Source organism: Macrobrachium rosenbergii, chromosome 5, assembly GCF_040412425.1.
Source record: "Macrobrachium rosenbergii isolate ZJJX-2024 chromosome 5, ASM4041242v1, whole genome shotgun sequence".
NCBI lineage: Eukaryota > Metazoa > Arthropoda > Malacostraca > Decapoda > Palaemonidae > Macrobrachium > Macrobrachium rosenbergii.
Genome location: NC_089745.1, coordinates 41,057,990 through 41,072,594, shown reverse-complemented (window position 1 = coordinate 41,072,594; position 14,605 = coordinate 41,057,990). Strand labels below are relative to the sequence as shown.

The 14,605-nt window shown below is 32.9% G+C and overlaps 1 protein-coding gene across 1 annotated transcript in view; it reads left to right on the top strand.

The window, feature by feature from the left end:
- Window positions 1-14,605, top strand: part of LOC136838709 (uncharacterized) — a 500,953-nt gene that overhangs the window by 202,516 nt on the left and 283,832 nt on the right. The gene's annotated exons all lie outside the window — the stretch shown is intronic.

Here is a 14,605-nt window from a genome sequence, read left to right as displayed (position 1 = left end):
TAATTCATGCGGGCCTCTTCGGGGTGTAGTTCAGAAAGCAAATTGCCACTTACGAATTTCTACTCAAGAACTGCTTCTTATGCGAGTAAACTTGGTGATTGCAACGTGAAAATGTTTATTATTATTGTGATAAACTAAAATGTAATTTTTACTCAATGAAAAGTTTCGGATGATCAGCTCATGTGATTATTGTTATAAACTAGAAAGGGTAATTTTTATTTTTTATTTACTTAAAAGTGTCCAGATGATCAGTTTACAAACGGAAGGAAATGTCAGACCCTGATTAGTTGTCCAGTCACGTCTTCTCAGGACGAGAGAGGTTGAGATTATTTATTGCCTTTTGGCGAAAATTTCATTAACGTCAAATGCAAGATAACCTGCGCCCGTCAAAATTATTTATGATCCTGTTAAAATGCTCCCTGCTTTAATGCTCCCATGATTTGTGTTAGACCCCTACTACTGCATTTGAATGTTTTGCATTCCTGGTGTGTGGGTGATTGTGATTATTTGCTTGTTTTGAAAAAATATTTATAGTAGCATGAGTCTTGAAATGAGGAAACAAATCCACAGTTATGTGTGGGAATGAATATATTTAATGATAAATCTAAAGAGAGAGCTTTCTGGAATCTGTTCGATTCCCCTTCTCAAAAGGGGAATCAAACTGATTCCCGAAAGCTCTCTTTAGATTTATTTTAAGATATTTATACCCTTACATAAATGTAGATTTGTGTCTCTATTTCCTTGTTTGTTATTATGATTGTTGGTGTTGTAATGATTAAGGTCTGGTTGTTACGTTTTCCAGTTCTTTTTTACAAACGTCGTCTGTCACGCAGACGCTGCTGTGACAGTGTTTAGTCTTTTTGCGCAATACATGTTGGAAGTCTACTTTAATGATCGATCTACATTAAAAACTCCGTCTCGTCTCTTAGTTCCTTCTCGGCAACAAAAAAGGATTGCCGCTATTACTATTCCGAGTGACTGAATGGTGTGCGTTTTTTTTTTTTTTTTAACCTTGGTATGAAGTTTTAAAAGACATCTGACGACACTGAGAATGTACTGTGTGTACCCATATAACGTCTGATACGTAGATGATATGTAGAAAACAATGTAGTTCAGTTTAATTCAATTTACTTACACTTTTTTATATTTATTTATGAATTTGTTAATTTATTTTTCTTTTTAATAAGTGATCTCTTCTTTCTGTATTTCCCATTACCATCTGTTACTTCTTTCTAACGAATACCAAATTCTTTGGGAAGCTTGAATTTCAAGTCAGTGGCCCCTGTGGGCTTGTTCCATATGAATAGAGTTCTTTATCTGAATAATAATAATAATAATAATAATAATAATAATAATAATAATAATAATAATAATAATAATAATAATAATAATAATAATTGTCTCTTCTTTCAGAGGGGAGTGATTTTGTACTTTGTAATTATCGCTGAAAAATAATAGATATGGGTCATTTGTTTTATAGACGTGGGTATTGTGATCTCTACCTCAATGAGTCACCGGGATATGTTACTATGTTTTTTTTTTTTTTTTTGTAATGCGTATTTTATTTAGCCATGTGTATTTCATTTAGTCATGTGTATTTTATGTAACCGTGTGTTTTATGTTGTGTATTTTATTTATCAATTTATATTTTCTGTATTTCATTTATTTATTTAGTATTGTGTATTTTTCTTTGTGTCCTGCGTATTTTATTAATGTTATATCTATTTTATTTAGTCATGGACAAAGGCTTGTAGAATAAATTTCATTCGAAAAACTTAGTTTCACAATTTCTCTCTCTGCTTGTTGAAAATAAATTCACAGGTGGACAAAGTCACTGTAAACAGATAATTGTATAGTGACAAAAATTAAGTTCACCTTTATGGTTTCATATTGAAAGATCCAATGAATTTCGCTCCTATATGTTTTATTGGCATCAGTTCACAGTTCTCCATAAATGGGAAAACCTTGAGTTTTATGTTTTTTTTTCTATTTTTTGTCTCTTTATTATTCATGGAGTTGTTCTTTTTGAAGGGCAGTGGAAAGTGTAACCGAGTTAAGTTTGATTGTTAGTAGGTTGAAAGCATTGATCGATAAGAATGCTTTGTTATGTATATATATATATATATATATATATATATATATATATATATATATATATATATATATATATATATATACATATATACAGTATATATAAATATATATATATATATATATATATATATATATATATATATATATATATATATATATATATATATATATACACACATATATATATGTGTGTATAATATAAATGTATATATACATATATAATAAATAAATATATATATTATATATATAAATATATATAATATATATATATATATATATATATATATATATATATATATATATATATATATATATATATATATATGTAAGGTGGGGAGTATAAGCAGACAAATCTGGTACTGCTGACGTGGTATTTAAGACATTGTTTAGGGGCATTTCAGTGACTTGATATTCTGACATCAAAGAGGAATTCACTTATCAACCGTTCCATGTCCACATGAGCTCACCAGCGGCTTGTCGACCCCAGTGCGAACTTTTGCGCTTTATGAATAATATGTCCCTCCATTCTGACACGTATTCCGGCGCCATCTGCGGCCCATCTCGGTGTATTTCTGAGCAAACGTTTATTCCATAGTGTCTTCTGCGAATTGTAATCAACTTCCACAAGTCACTTACAAGTGAGGAGATTATATATATATATATATATATATATATATATATATATATATATATATATATATATATATATATATATATATATATATATATATATATATATATATATATATATATATATATATATATATATATAATATATATATATATATATATATATATATATATATATATATATATATATATATATGTGTGTGTATGTATAGACATACAAATACACATACATACATAAACAAAACTGTGTGTACACACGCATATTAAGAGGGCTACCGATTAGGCATATAAAAATAATATTCATGTTCATCACTCAGGAAAATAAGTGATCTCTAAGCTTCTTCCTATTTAAGAAGTAACACGAGCGAACATTTTAATGAGGAAGGCTCAAAGGAGTAAGACCACGAAAGACTGAACCCCAGAAATTGGAAGATCTAAATCAAAGTGATGTCATACAATGACACTTGAGGCCGAGAGATTTCTCTCTTCAGTGTCAGCGAGATGAATCTCGAGCGTTGTGTGTGTGTGTGTGTGTGTGTGTGTGTGAGGTTTGGGTGAAGTCTCCTAGGCGAGTATGACATCAGGGAATGACTTCCTAGCGGCCTATTTCGTTACTAATTTTGAGTGGAGAATAAGAGAGAGAGAGAGAGAAAGAGAGAGAGAGAGAGCGAGAGAGAGAGTGTATGCTCCAGGCGTGCTTTTTCCGGGCACGAGAGATGTTGGGAGACGGGTGCGTGTGCTGGAAAAGGGGTGGGAATTAGGATCTTTTGTAGAAATCATTGGAAGTGTTAAAGAAGGAAGTTCTTGTGTTAAAGAAGAAGTTCTTGTGTTAAAGAAGAAAGTTCTTGTGTTAGAGAAGAAAGTTCTTGAGTTAAAGAAGAAAGTTCTTGTTAACATGTTACTTGGTGAAAGATGGATTCACGAGGAACTCAGCATATGCTTTTCAGAGTTCGTAGTAATATTCTTATGATGAAGAAAATTCCTCCAGGTAAGGTAGACATTATACGTCATTCACTTCGAGATAAAATTTGAAGCTTACTTTTTGATAAAGAACAATATTTGACTGTAATAATATAACAAAGAACAATGTTTGACTTTGTGATAATATAATAACGAACAATATTTGGCTTTGTGATAATATAATAACGAACAATATTTGATTTTGTGATAATAACAATGTTTGACTTTGTGATGATATAATATCGAACAATATTTGACTTTGTGATAATATAATAAACGAGGAAAATTTGACTTTGTGATAATACAATAAAGAACAATATTTGACTTTGTGATAATAACGAACAATATTTGACTTTGTGATAATAACGAACAATATTTAACTTTGTGATATCATAAAAAACACTATTTGACTTTGTGATACTAGAATAACGAACAATATTTGACTTTGTGATAAAATAATAAAGAACAATATTTGACTTTGTGATGATATAATAACGAACAGTATTTAACTGTTTTAATACAATAAAGAACAATATTTGCCTGTGATAATACAACAAAGAACAATATTTGCCTGTGATAATACAATAAAGAACAATATTTGACTTTGTGATAATAACGAACTGTGTGACTGTGATAATATCATAAAGAACAATATTGACGTTGTGATAATATAATAACGAACAATATTTTTCAAAAAATCAGTGTAAAAAGCATATTAGCCATTGGCAGCAACGTTTCAGCAGAGCCACTCGAATTCATACAGATTTTCTGACCACTTACAGACCCCGTGAACATACCCTCATTCTCCACTATTGCCACACGTGATCTCTCTCTCTCTCTCTCTCTCTCTCTCTCTCTCTCTCTCTCTCTCTCTCTCTCATACTTGAAGCTGACATCCCCGATGGTCCAATAATGCATTTATCGACGCTAATTACCCCTTTTTGATTTTTACCGGTAGATCTTCGTTGATTATTGAATTCTTGTGAAAAGTACCGATGGGTGCTCTTTGCTTTGGCGACGGTATTTCTGCTATAAGTATTTTTTTAGAGTTTGCGTGCTTTCGTGATTATTGTATTATTGAATTCTTGTGAAAAGTACCGGTGGGTGCTCTTTGCTTTGGCGACGGTATTTCTGTTATGAGTATTTTTTTTAGAGTTTGCGTGCTTTTCGTGATTACTGGTTTCCTAAATAGAATCTGGAAATTATTATTATTATTATTATTATTATTATTATTATTATTATTATTATTATTATTATTATTATTCAGAAGATGAACCTTATTCATATGAAACAAGCCCACAGGAGCCATTGACTTGAAATTCAAGATTTCAGAGAATATGATGTGATTTAATGGTTTGTTGTATCAAAGGTCTTACCTTAACACTCGATTATGAAATATAAAATATGGATGCATCCTTTGCTCACTGGAAATATGATCAGATTTATTTAGATAGCATGGATTGGAACAGGACATTATTTTCAGAGGTGTTTCGGCTGTAACGTGGGATTGATTGACTATGGACCTCTCTCTCTCTCTCTCTCTCTCTCTCTCTCTCTCTCTCTCTCTCTGTTCATTATGCTACTCTGATGTATGGTGTATTGAAAATCAATGGAAAAAAAAAAAAAATAGGTAACCTGTGCTTTAAAATCGATTCTTCGATGTTGAATGGCATATTTCATTGACGAAAAGTGAAGTCAATATCGCCGTTAATCCTAGTAGATGAAATGATTACAACAGTGCACATTGCCGTGTAAGTAGATGGTAACGAGCTTACGGCGCACTTATGAAAGAGTCAGCGGTTCCATTATATATAAGTGGTATCTCTGCGACGGTCAAGTTCTGTGAGAAAAAGATGAAAAACTACAGAGAAACGAAAAATTATACAGTCTTTTGGTGGCACTCGATAAGTTAGCCGTGATCTAAATCTACATAGATCCTACAGAGGACGACTTCGCCAAAGGTCCTATAGTGAACGAATTCTGCCTTGATCCTGTAGTGAACGGAAATCGAAGACTATAATTCTGCTTGACTTATTATAGATTGTTATTATATCCTCAAATGATTCAGGTAAAACGATAAGATCGCAATTCACTGAGAATAATTGTTGAGTATTTGCCAAGATATAAAAGATTAAGTATAGCTTGGCATGAAATAATCATTTACAAGCTGTTCAAGAAATGAAGTGGTACGTCTGTTACAGTTATATTATATAAAAATAAATTTATATATATATATATATATATATATATATATATATATATATATATATATATATATATATATATATATATATATATATATATACACACATATACATAAAAACAAACTTATATATAGACATATATATATATATATATATATATATATATATATATATATATATATGTATTTATATATATATATATACATACATATATATAGACATAATATATATACATATATATATAATATATATATATATATGCATATATATGGATGTATATGCATTTGTATACATATATACATATATATGTGTGTGTACACATTTTCATCAGAAGAAACCAGCAGTCAGTTACTAAGGAGGCAGCCAGAGAATCACGGAAGTCATAAGCAGACAGAAATAATGTTTGCCTTCATTACAGCATGAAAATCAGCTGGTCTTCCAAAACAAAGACGGCTCTGAATGACTGCGGTAGGCACTTTCAAGTATCTGACCTTCAGCGTATTACATTTCAGCATTGAGAGTGCTTACAAGTCCCTTCTCCATTGGCAATTTATACTTAAGAATTATGGCAACTTTTTTTTTTTTTTTTTTTTTTTTTACAGTCCCGGAGAAATTTTCCTTTATTTGTAAGATATTTTTTTATAATTTCTCTCAGGTTTGGTCAGTCTTTGTGCAAGAGTTTCATTATTTGTCAGAAGGCCTTGGATCTTGGCTTATATATATATTTTCCTGAATGAATTTTTGTTTTTTATTCTATTTGTTATTTTATTAGAAATCTTTGGAGAGTTATTTATTTATTTTGCTAAATCGTTAAGGTGAGTTGTCTGAATCATCTGTAGTTTTTTATGGTCATTTATTTATGTGGTTAAATTCTCAGGGTGTTAGTTTTCCCATCTCAAATCCAGGATAGGAATTTCCTTTAGTAAATGATTGGTCTTAATACTTCCTTAAAATGATTACTGTGACTTGCTTTATATAAAAAATTTAGAGACTATGCTTATGGTTTTTCCATATTAGGTATTGTCTTATGTACTTCGAATTGTAGGTCTAGTTTCCTTGTAACTTTTCAGCATTAGAGAAATATTCTCCTGTTGCTTTTTGTGTGGGCTAATTATTTTGTTACAGAACCTGAGAGTTGAAGTTCCCTTGTTTTTCTAAAATCTCTTGTGAGATATCTCCGTTTTTTCTTAATTAATTGCATAATGCGGTTCTTATTCATTTAAGTTTCATCAGTAATAGAGTCTCTCACTCGTCTAATTTCTTAATTATTCTGGTATTTTTCTAAATTCAGAAATTAGGGTTCGATGTACATTTAAATTTTTCGAGATAAAGAAAAAAATTTAAAGAAACTTTACAAGAAAGAGTTTTTGGTAAAAGAATCTTACAAGAAAGTTTTATATGTTAAGATTATAGGATAAATTTTTATTTATTTTTTTTTATACTTTTATAAGATTTTGCCGTAATAAGCGTTTCTTATGTATTCTTTATAGCTTCTTTTATATTTGTCGGAAGTATTACTGGAAAGATTCTAATAAAAATGTAAACATGTCATGTAATATGCAGTTTGATGTGAGAATCCCCATATTAATTCCAGATTAGAAATGTAACTTCCTTTACTTCAAAGCTTTATTGTTTGAGTTCTTTTATTGTTCTATAAAATTTGAGGGTTAAATTTGTTTCGTTTGAAATTTTAGAAAAGAATTTCCCATAGTTGTTCGTATTTTTTCTTAACATAGTGTGTGGATCCGATAATTACTGGTTGTCGTAAATGACTCTGTGTAAATTCCCATTTATTTTCTCTAGTTGCTCTGTGACATATCTTCGGTATTATTAACCCCTTTTTTCCTTAACCGTTTTCTTCGAATCTGGAGATGTAAGGAAGCTTTGTTTTACGTTCTTTTGTTCATATATTAATATTGAATTGTGGGACAGTCTCCCTGAGGAAACCGTTTAATGGGAACTTCAAAAGTTCAAACGAATATGCAATGCATTGCTATCCTAATGCAATTCTCCTCGTATTTAAATATTTTACTCACACATTTATCTATTTATTTATTCACTTATTAATATATTTTTTCTTTTTTCAATAAGTGATCTCTTCCTGTATTTCCCATTACCTTTTGTTACGTCTTTCAAAGGAAACACCATAATATCCTTTGGAAGCTTGAATTTCAAGTCAGTGGCCCCTGTGGGCTTGTTCCATATGAATAGGGCTCGTCTTCTGAATAACAATATAATAATAATAATAGTATGTAAGCTGCGAGCGAGAGGATCTATTTTAGGATTTTACTTTTCAAAGTTGTCCGATCGTTTTTTGTATTCTTTACTTTGGTGTATCTTACATATAGAAGCCCCTTTGCCCCGTAATATGGTCGTTGGTGATACTTTTTTAATACGTACCTTTTTACGTATAACAGGAGCCAGGGAACGAAAGACTTATGTTCCTTATAGCTACCTGTGTTCATGGAATTGGACGTAGACGCTCAAGACCTGTTATACCAGGGCAAGATACGGTTGGTGGTGGTCGGAGAGGTTGAGGTTGGGTGGGGGGGGGTCGTTTGATTACAATTATCGCAGGCAGATTGCGCTGGTCTCGTTATCACTTTGGTTATTATACAATGATCATATTATGTAACTCCCACGTTCCTTTATCAGTATTCATATGGTAAATAGTAACAAGTTCTGCGCTTGGGATACGTTATCATGTAAATACGCAGGTTGTAATACATCAGTATATATATATATATATATATATATATATATATATATATATATATATATATATATATATATATATGTGTGTGTGTGTGTGTGTGTGTGTGTGTATGTGTGTACAATATGCATGGACTACCTCAAACTACGAAAAAATATGCTCTGGCTCCTACCTAATGTTTGTAATTATTTCGACATAAAAAATCCAAAGTCGGGCACAACAACTTCATTTACCATTGAGCATCGTACCATCGAGTTATCAATATGTGCAGCACATCACACACGAGGACGACAGATTTGCACTGAATGGTCTTATTTAAATTTGTTCGTTTCCAACGGAGAGAGAGAGAGAGAGAGAGAGAGAGAGAGAGAGTTGTCTGTCGTCTCGTGTGATCATTATGCTAGACCGCACAGCCGCCGTACCGTACAAGCCTAGAGCAATTATGCCTGTGCGAATCACGATCAGCAGTGCGAACCTTATCTGTTTCTTGTTCTTCTTCTTCTTCTTCTTCTTCTTCTTCTTCTTCTTCTTCTTTTCTTTCTGATTACGCCACGGTAGTAGTGTGAACACCTCGTTGTTCCTGAGGTTAGGTAGGCTCTCTCTCTCTCTCTCTCTCTCTCTCTCTCTCTCTCTCTCTCTCTCTCTTTTCTTTGTGGTTGCTGTATTTATTGTGTATTTATGTCCTTTCTTGCAGTATTTTATGTTTATTAGATGTTGTAATTCAGGCTAGTTATTGCTTGTAACTGTTCTAGTTTTTATTTAAGGTTAAACGGTAGTATTAATGCCAAGGTGTTCCTGAGGTTAAGTACTCTCTCTCTCTCTCTCTCTCTCTCTCTCTCTCTCTTTGAAATTCCGGCTAGTTATTACTTGTAACGTTTGTAGTATTTATTCAAGGTTCAGCTTTAAAGGGAAGGATATCGCTCGTCTTATGTAAAAATGAGTACAATTTGGTAAACTGTTAAGCTGCTCCTTTAAATATTTACGATCCTGGAAGGAACCCTTTCAGTAAATAGTTCATCATGTTTTATGTGACATGACAACTAGATGATTTATTGCGCGAGGCATTTATTGAAATGGCGCTTTTCGAGTTCTACAGTTTTTATAACTATTTTTTATATTATTCTTTTTCGGTCTTCAACCTGGAATTTCGTTGGCGATCTAGCAGATAGGACATCGAAATCTGGAGCTCAGTTGGAGTCATAATGACGAAGGAAAAGTTCCAAAGCTCCACTGGACATGTCGCTGCAGTGTCCTGAACACATTTGCTAAATGACTTTAAAAAATTCTTTAGGAATTTTTAGTTTCAACGTTTTAACCACAAAGAAGTCCACCTGAGTCGGAAATGCCTGTTTGTGAGATATTTACATTATTATGGTGCACTTATGGTTGTGTTTTTTAGAGGCTGTTAATTTATATGTATAATATATATATACATGAATGTATTTATATATTTATAAATATAATTATATATATATATATATATATATATATATATATATATATATATATATATATATATATATATATATATATATATATATATGTATATATATATATATATATATATGTATATATATGTGTGTGTGTGTAAATTTTGAGTATTTGTATATAAACGCGTTCCTGGATATTTGAAAATACCATTTAATCAGCATTTATTGGCGTCTTTCGTAACTAATTCCTAACCGATTCATCGGATGCCTAAATTTACAAAAATTCAGACTTGAGAGATTGGACGGGTTTGTCGATACAGGAAATCGTACATCTGCTTCTGATCAGCGTGAAAATGCTAAACGCCGCAGACTGTCCGCGATATATATACTGGTATATATATATATATATATATATATATATATATATATATATATATATATATATATATATATATATATATATATATATATATTATATATATATATGTATATTTATTATATTTATATATATATGTATATAAATATATATATATAGTGTTTATACATACATACATATATATATATATATATATATATATGTATGTATATATATCAGAAGAGTAATCTTTTGCGGATCAGTCGTTTTCCGAGACGTGTTTATTTCGTAGCAAATCAAGGTACGTTTTGAGGTCGCGAAAAAATCCTTTCTATTTTTGAAGATCATCTCTCAAATTTTATTGGCCTTGGCAAGGTTTTAAAGCTTACGCCTTAAGTTTGATCAAGTATGAACACCACGTCAGTCGACGATGCAGTCTCTATTTCGGTAGTATTTTTTTCTTGGTTCGTGGACTTTCTTCGTTTTAGCGTCAGTTTCTTGTTATTGGAATGCATTTCTAGTTATAGTAGCTAGTTATTGAAATCCTCTTTTACTCTGTCGTTTCTCGGGTTGCTTAGTTTCGAGACTTGGCAGCAGTTTTGTACGTCTTGGTAATGTTCTTTCGTAGATAGAAAGTTTGACTGAATTACCTGATATAAAAACTATTATATAAGATAGCTTGAATTAGAACCTGTCTGATTATAATCAAAGGCAAGTTCTTTGTGTAATTGCCATTAGTTTCTTGAGGGCGGTATTGTATTGTGTACTACATGAAGAAAATATTTCAACTTTAAACTAAAAATTTACATATTTACTTGAACAATTTTATAAATGAGGAAGTAGGATATTGATATGATTTTATTAAAATTAGGCTGTAAAGCCAAGCACTGGGGAACTTTAAGTCATTCATCGCTTTAGACAATGAAAAGGAGTTGGAAAGGGTGGATAGCAAGGTGGAATCATGGAAGCGGGAATGGAGGCAAAGTAAAAGACTAAAAAGTGGATACACTCTACCCGGGGGGACTATGAGTGATTTCAGCATTATTTTTCCACAGAGGCCTCGCCCTTGCATAATTATTATTGCTAATTTATTAGCAAATATTATGTGGCTTGCAAATAATCAAAGACTTTAAGAAATCATGAGGGAAGTGAGAAAGACTAAGATTGATTGTTATGTACTTGAAAGAAACCCACATTGCGACAGAGCTCAAAGAGAGAGAGAGAGAGAGTTGATTTCTGTTCAGATAGTTCCCATAATTATCCGATAGCTGTACAGAGTTGTGAAATTACATACGCCACATATGTCCTGCTGATTTAAAGGACGCCAATCTTCCGTAATATTTGAAGTAACATCGAAAATGGGTATTTCTCTTTTAAAGAGTAAGGAAAAGGAGGATTCTACTTCGAAGCTAGACCGGAGAACTCCGAAACCACTTGTCCTCCTTGTCGGATTAATATTGTTTCTGATGACATTTCGTGTGATACTCTTCGTCTTACTGGATTTTTTTTTCTTTCAATAGGTAATCCACTTTCCAGCCATAAAGGTTCTTATACAAGATATTCAACTCCAAATATGAATATGTTCTTTTTTCCATGAGAAATATATGTAAATTAGCATAAGTCCTTGCTTGATAGATGAAGTTCAGCTCTCTCGTGTAATGCGGCATCCCTCTCCCTTCCAACATTACTAAAAGTAAAGCCTTCAGCCAATCAAAATATTAAACTTTTGTAAATACTAAGCAAAAGGTGGTACATCCGCATTCACCTGCTCAGTGTGAGGTGTGCCTTGTATGAGTTGACACAAGTTACCTGTGATTTTTTAAGGAGTGGGAACCAAAGACATGACTCTGGGTGCGAAGGAGGTAGTTGGTGATATGAATTAATCTGTTTTCTACAGATGGTAAGGGGAATGTTGATATATCCTTACTTTCAACTTGAATTAATCCCGGAGGGGATTGTGTCGTCAGTGCACCTCATGTGGTGCACTGTAAGCATTACTTAAGGTTCTTTGCGGCGTCCCTTCGGCCCCTAGCTGCAACCCCTTTCATTCCATTCATATTCTCTTTCTTCCATCTTGCTTTACTCTCTCTCCCAACAGTTGTTTTATAGTGCAACTGCGAGGTTTCCCTCCTGTTAAACCTTTCAAACATTTTTTGTTCTCAGTATCCTTTCAGCGCTGAATGACCTCATCATAGGTCCCAGCACTTGGCCTTCGGCCTAAATTCTATATTCTGTTGTAACTTGAATTCATTTCAACTCCGCCTAAGAGTTCCCTTGCTGTGGTTGTTTTACAGATATTCCTTTGAACATTCCTTTCAACAGGCTCTCGAGTATATGCCTCTTCCACTCTGTAGTCCTTATTACACATGACAGGCTTCTAATCACAACGATCCTCTCGGATCAGCTGATTCGATCAATCTTCTGTGCCATTCCTTGACAAAATATGAAATTCTCCTCCTTCGGTATTTCCTGAATCTTTCAAACGGCATCTTTTTAGAGATGGGTTTGTCAGAAATTTTAAACGAGATTGATAATGCACTCAGATAACGAGGAAGTTAGTATGCGTAGCGAGTGTTGTTGTATTTAGTAGAATTTGTAGAGATCATGAAACAGCCTTGCAAATGTCACAGAAACTTATATTTGTTATTGTCATGCTGGTTAGCCTCGCAAAAGTAGGTAAATTAGGAGGGTGGGCTAATATCAGATAGGTTTTAAACACAGACGAATATTGGCAAGTCTTATTAGAGATCTGGAAACCTTTTCAAGAGGTGAAATTTTTTAAAGATTCGTTTTAAGGCCTGATTATTTAATACATGTAAATTCATTTTAGATTACGATCAAAGCGCTTGAAGTCATTTACTCTCTGTTTGCATTCCACTTTCAGACCCTTTGATGAAGCCAACCTTGGAGAAATCGTAACATTCCACGTATCTGATCAGCTGACTGTAAACATGTTTTGACAGCGTCTGAAGTTTTGAATCCTCGTGGTTTTTCACCAATTCAGAATTAGTTTTTTCCCAATTTCTTCGAATAACAGATGAACTTTTCTCACGAGCTTTGCCTCTTTTTGTTTATGAGATATATCCAAATTTCCCCCCGGCAAAAAGGAAATTAATTCACTTTGATAAGCAGGTGCTCTTGGCTGACCTACTAAGGGATTCAGAGCCGATGAAGCACGGTTTTTCGGCAACACCTTTTTATCAAAGCATCGGATAAAGGTGAAAGTTGGCAAGTGTATATTTTATAACCCTACCTAATTTTTGCAAGTATTATTTAGTACCTAAGTTCGATAGTTTTGATATTTATAGAGTGAAATGAAGTCGTCGATGCCGGAACTGAGAAAATCACAGACAAGGATCCTAAAACAATTCGTTACGTAAACGTAATATGACGTCATGAGGCTCCGCCTATCCACCAGGTAGGCGGTGAATGGATGTGCTTACAGTCTAGGCTTCAGTAAATTCATTAATGGCCAGCAGGATATGGAATTGTCCCCGTGGTTGCAAGACTGCATTTGTGCTACAGCTTGCCACTTTGTATACAAGCGAGAAGACCCGTGACAAGATTTACTATAGCGTGAATAGGTAATTACTTCTATAGTGGGTAATAGTTACTTGGCCACCCCAGAAGTGCGGGCAGGAGCTGTTAGACAATATCCATGAGAGTGTGGATTTGGGATTCGGGAAGAAGTCATCATTGACATCGCTAGCGACTCAAGGACGGGGATGATGGCCTCTTCCTCGAGAGTGACGATGAAGACATTTTGTAAATAAATTATGTATAGTGCTAGACTTTTTATTTGTACATCTAAAACTTATTTATGAAAACACAATGTTTATAGCAATATGTTCCTCATTCAGACTCATTCCAATATATTTTCCATTCCATGCATATCAATATAAATCGTGTTAAATTTGATTGATATTAAGTAGGTAAATAATAGCCTGCCCTCAAAATCTTGACTCCTACCATTACCTTTTATTTGCAGCGAATGGGCTATACGAGCGCTGTTTAGGGTATGATATAAATAAAAAAACAAAGAAAAATAGCAATGGGTTACATTAACTGAAACACAGCAATGGCGTTGACCTTTACACCTATAACAATTGAGGGAAATGAGGTATTGCTTTTCATTTGAATTCTACTTCTAGTGACCGCTCCTGACTTGCTGCAAATAGAAGGCTATAGTGTCGAAATCTGAGGTAAAACAAAACGGATT